This window comes from Lissotriton vulgaris, chromosome 4_1 (genome assembly GCF_964263255.1).
Source record: "Lissotriton vulgaris chromosome 4_1, aLisVul1.2, whole genome shotgun sequence".
Lineage (NCBI taxonomy): Eukaryota > Metazoa > Chordata > Amphibia > Caudata > Salamandridae > Lissotriton > Lissotriton vulgaris.
In genome coordinates, this window is record NC_141691.1 from 1,309,123,268 (window position 1) to 1,309,129,208 (window position 5,941).

Here is a 5,941-nt window from a genome sequence, read left to right on the forward strand (position 1 = left end):
ATATATTGATCTCGGTTAGCCCAGTGATTCTTCGTACACTACTGGAGCTGCTGAACTCCTCGATAGTGACCAGCACAGTACCACTGACATGGAAACATGCCAGAGTTCGAGTACTGCTGAAAAAACCTAATCTCGACCCTGCGACCCTCAAAAACTATCACCCTATTTCACTACTCCCCTGGGCAAGCAAAATCCTGGAAAAACACATTAACACCTCCCTAGCCAAGTTTCTTGAGAGCAATCACTTGCTTGACATCACCCAGACAGGCTTCCGTCCCAAGCATGGTACGGAGACGGCGATGCTCGCAGTCACAGAGGAAGCGAGGCGGATCTTGCATCGAAGAGGATCAGTGGCAGTGATCCTCCTTGACCTTAGCACCGCCTTTGATACGGTGAACCACGAAATCCTTCTTCACCGCCTCCTGAGCCTGGGAATCTCAGGAGAAGCCCTAGCCTGGCTCACATCCTTTTTAAAAGACCGTACCTTCAGAGTCTTCGAAGGAGCCGCAGTCGCCTCAAGTAAGCCTCTGGGGTGTGGGGTGCCGCAGGGCTCCTCACTAAGCCCCACGCTCTTCAACGCATACATGAGACCACTGGCTGATATTGTTTGTCCGCATGGTATTAAGATTGTCACTTATGCGGAAGACACCCAGCTAGTGGTCTCCCTTGCGCACAAGAACAGCCAGCAAGCACAGACCAGCCTAATTCCCTGTCTGGAACAGGTAAAGAGCTGGATGACAAAGCCATGCTTAAAGCTCAATGAGGATAAAACCGAGCTCATGCTCCTCGGCCCCTCAGCCCCCTCCACCATAGAGCTACTGTGGCCCCCTAGTTTAGGTCCCCCCCCTGCACCCAAAGACAACATAAAAAGTCTTGGAATTTGGCTGGATAAATCTATGACATTCAACACACAAGTCACCAAACTATCAGCAACATGCTTTGGAATGACCTGGATGATAAAAAAGACCCCCCCAATTCTTCCCTTCGAGGCAAAACAGGTAGTCATCCAGGGTCTAATTCAGTCTCGTATTGACTCCAGCAACGCCCTGTATTTAGGAGCTCCTGAATACTGCCTGAACAAACTTCAGCGGATTCAAAACTGTGCAGCCCGCACACTGTTTGAAATCCCGCGCAGAAACCCTATAGGCCCTGGCCTAAGGTATCTACACTGGCTACCCGTTAGGGAAAGAATTAAGATCAAGGCCATGTGTATCACTCATTAAGCCTTCTGGAAATCTGGTCCGGCGATCAATTACTCTCTGATCACCCTTTATCACCCCAAGAGCTTCGCTCCTCCAAAGCCTTCCTAGTTACCGTCCCACAGATACGAAGATCCAGGGAAGGAGGCCGCTCTTTCACCTATAACTCGTCTAAACTGTGGAACTCTCTTCCTCCTCATCTAAGGTCTAATCCCAACTTATCAACCTTGCGCAAACAATTAAAAACCTTTATTTTTAATTAACACTCATTTACTCTCCAGTGATCCACCTCAGCAGAAGGTTCAACCTATTTACTAGCGCCTGGACGCCTCAGGGCAGCTGTTCGCGAACTAAAAAAACTCTTTTCATTTCATTTCATTTTCACAGGCAATATTAGTGTGGTTGGTTACTTAGGTAACAAGAAACCAACCACTTTGAAGTCAAACCACACCACGATATCATAAACTTTAATTTCCCATTAGGATAACACAACATACAGATAGAGCTCTTTCTTTACGCCTATATATTGTGAAGGAAACACCGGCGGCACTCAGATTACTGTATGTATAAATGGAATATTGATCTTTAAAAAAAATTGAGGTTAGTGTACCCCTATAGCAGGCAATGTGGTCTAGGGGGAAATGGAATGATCATAAAAAAATTATGCTAATGTGTCTGCAGTGTACCACAGCCAGGGTGTCCAGGAGGAAATGGACTTGTACCACAAAAATCTGAATGCTCTTGCGTGTCTGTGCAGCTCTGTTGCATGGATGAACTGAGGCAAAATGACAGTTTTTTTTAAATTGGTTGAATAATCTTTTTTTTAAATCAATAATTGCAGGTGTTTGTGTGGGAGAATGAGAAGCAACCTTTTGTGAGGCAAGGATGTGCAAAATAAATAAAAAATGCATGTAATATATGAGCACTTATTCTTAATATACATACTACAATGATACCTAATCAAATTGAAAAGTGACCAGGAGATGCATAAATCACTTGGAGGAGCTTGTTGGCCAGGAACAGGACTTTGGAGTCTCTGGGGCACTTCCTTCCTGTTGGAAAAGAAAGTTTAAACAAAGGGTTATCGCACACAAAAAAATACTCCAATGGTCCATTGAAGAAGAATCTTATGCATGCAAATGGAAAAATACACCCAGATGGCGGAATCCAGGAATTCTGTGCTCCGCTGCGGTGTGTAGACTGCCAGACTTCCATAAACTCTTCAAGAGGAGTAGAGCTTACAGACCAAGCCTAATTAAGTTATGTATTTATGGTGGAAAATACTTATGTAAAATTTGTCCCCACATTATACCTTAGCTTTGGTTTAACTCGTATTTAAGGCATACGGTGCAGTCCTGACTTTTTCCCCTGTGCTGGCACTCTTTTGGTAGCCTAGCGCCAATGCAGACACCCTAGTGCAAGGGTACCTGCATTGTAACCAGGATTGTTTTTGTGCAGGGAGGGACAGGAGTATCTTTTTGGCACATTCCCAGCTGTACAACGTGTAGTAAATCTGGGAATGCGTCAAACACCATGGGAGTTACATGGGAACACCCACCCAACACCCAATCAACACCTTCCCAGGGCAGAGTAATGCAACAAATCAATTTGCACTGTGTTGCATTACTCCAGGTATTTGGAGCCACTCAAAGCTACGCAAAGTGGCTTTGCATGGCTTGCAAATCTGACATTCAGTTTAAATCACTCATGCACCATGTTGCATGGTGCAAGAGCGCACCAGACCGGGCCATAAATACAGCCCTTAATATGCTGCAAATATCTTTCATGATTCAAAAATGCTAAAGACAGATTTTGGTGTACATAGCAAATATATAGTTCAAGGTACTTCATAAAATGTGGTTACATATCGGCAATATCCGTCTAAAACAGTAATTGATTACTCAGGCATTTTTCTGGAAGGTCTTGTATGTCATACTAGAGAGCAACGCATACATAAATCAAATGGTTAATTTCAAAAGTCATGTACCCACAATATTGTTCTAAGCTTTTCTCAGACACTGTTGCTTGCCAATGTTGCAAATATAAAAATGTCAATTCAATTTCAATTTCAATAAGCTTTATTCGGTTCAGACAAAACAAACCATAAAAGCACATATAAAACATTGTTAAAAAAAATCTATACAATTCATTAATCAATGAAATACAATTTTAACTGTTGGTACAGTTTAAGATAACATCTTAAAATATATGTCGCAGTCTAAAAGCAGATATCGGGCTCTCTCATTGTAAACAACAGACTAATAGCAGCATTTGTGGCTACAGGTTAAAAGAAACATGTGCCTGTCGTATTGGAAAAATGCAATAATTACAATGCGCTATACATTAAATTAACATTTACAGTCTAGATTAGTGCTTAGGCTTGTCACTTCAGGAATTCCAATGTTTGTACACGGAGTCAAATCTGTAACGAGCAGGAGAGCTACTACCAGTAAGAGCACGAAATCCAGTTCCCATCATATGTTGATATGCTGTCATTAATCCAAGAGGAGAAGTATGTGGGATACTTGGATAGAAATCGTGCAGGTCCCAGATGGAAATGGGGCCGTCTCCATCTTTGGGCTGGGAGAGTCGTAACTGGGGGACAATGTTCCGATTCCTAAACTTCACCAGAATTAAGTCCCCGGGGATTTCTTTAGGTAGGGACCCCAACCAGCCCACCCTTCTGACACCCAGAATTCCACCGTCATGATTGGGTGGAAGGGATCTGTTTTTATTTAGCCAAAATATGACTTTGTTCAGAAGGTCCCTGTGTCTTTCGGGATTCCCAGGAGAGGGTGCCGGTACTCCCGAAAGAACAAGCACAAAAGGGGCGGCTTCCGGGGGTAAATGAATGCGCGTTACTCTATTTTGCTCCACTCCAGCCAGGGGGAAGTTTGTAGATACAAATTTGGGGGGAATTTTAAAAGCAGTTTGGGATGGTGTTTTGGAGTTTACACTTTCAGTTAAGGTATTTTTCCTGATGTTAATTGGCATAGGGGCTCTGGATGCAGTCGGTAGGTTGGGATGCTTGAATGTTGCTGTCTTTATGGGAGGTAAGGAGTTGGTTTTCATGGTTGTCTCTAAATTTGTCAGCCTATCCCCCAAGATATTTATTTTTTCTATGAGGGGTGCTATTATGGATTTTAGCATTTGCTCAAACTGAGTTAATAGTGGCAACTGGGGCAATTGTACTTGGGCATTCAAACATTCATCACCCCCCTTAGGTACGGCGGAGTTCATGACGGTCGATGTAGAACCAACACCACCAGGAAGGTTCTGTATTTTGCATTCGGTTGCCCCGTCGATTTTCCTTTTAATACTTGGACCCTGTGCCTGAACAGCAACTTGAGAGTTGGCCTCATTGAGTGGTGGAGGTGGTTCGCACAGTGTGCCAAATGGGTTATCGCTACAAACATTTTGTACAGGGGAAGGGGATGCTACTGGAACGAACTTGGTACCACACAACGCATTTAATTCCTCCCAATAAGACATAGTTTGCGGGATTTCAGAAGTTAAAGGGGGAGATAGCGTACTATCTAAAAGATGGAAGGATACGTCAGTGTCTATTTTTCTCGGAGGGGAAGGGTTATTCAGTCTCAGAGTTTTTTCCCCAGTCCCCTTTCCCGAGCCAAGCAGGAAAAAAGAATTGTTTAATGCCTCCTTTTGCATCATTCTTGACAAGATGTATACAAGGTTAAAGTCTTTACCCGTTCATGAGAGGTCAATACGTAATGGAAAAGGAGTTCTATGTACCTTAAGTAGTCAGGGAACCAAGGGAGGTGGCCCGTCCCGTCCTCCTCCGGTCCCTGACGGCCACGGACGGCCCGCCCTCTGCCCGGGCTCAGCCCGGCTGGTCCCGCGCGCGGTCCCGCGTCGCGGGGGTTTTCCTCGGGTTAAATGCGCCTCCGTGCGCGGAAGTGTCCTTGGCCGTTTCCGCCGCTTTGGCGCTATGCTGCCTGGGGTATGTAGTCCCCACCTCCGCACTGCGGCCGCTAAGGATGGATCTGCGGCGGCGGGAGGGGGGGAGGAGAACACCAACAAGCCCACCGGGATTCCGTTGTGCCGCCTGCACCAGGGCACAGGTAGGGACAAGTGCTGCAAGACCCCCGTCGATTTCCTGTGACCGCCCGCTCTGCCGGGGTTTTCCTCGGGTTAAATGCGCCTCCGTGCGCGGAAGTGTCCTTGGCCGTTTCCGCCGCTTTGGCGCTATGCTGCCTGGGGTATGTAGTCCCCACCTCCGCACTGCGGCCGCTAAGGATGGATCTGCGGCGGCGGGAGGGGGGGAGGAGAACACCAACAAGCCCACCGGGATTCCGTTGTGCCGCCTGCACCAGGGCACAGGTAGGGACAAGTGCTGCAAGACCCCCGTCGATTTCCTGTGACCGCCCGCTCTGCCCGGGTTTTCCTCGGGTTAAATGCGCCTCCGTGCGCGGAAGTGTCCTTGGCCGTTTCCGCCGCTTTGGCGCTATGCTGCCTGGGGTATGTAGTCCCCACCTCCGCACTGCGGCCGCTAAGGATGGATCTGCGGCGGCGGGAGGGGGGGAGGAGAACACCAACAAGCCCACCGGGATTCCGTTGTGCCGCCTGCACCAGGGCACAGGTAGGGACAAGTGCTGCAAGACCCCCGTCGATTTCCTGTGACCGCCCGCTCTGCCGGGGTTTTCCTCGGGTTAAATGCGCCTCCGTGCGCGGAAGTGTCCTTGGCCGTTTCCGCCGCTTTGGCGCTATGCTGCCTGGGGTAT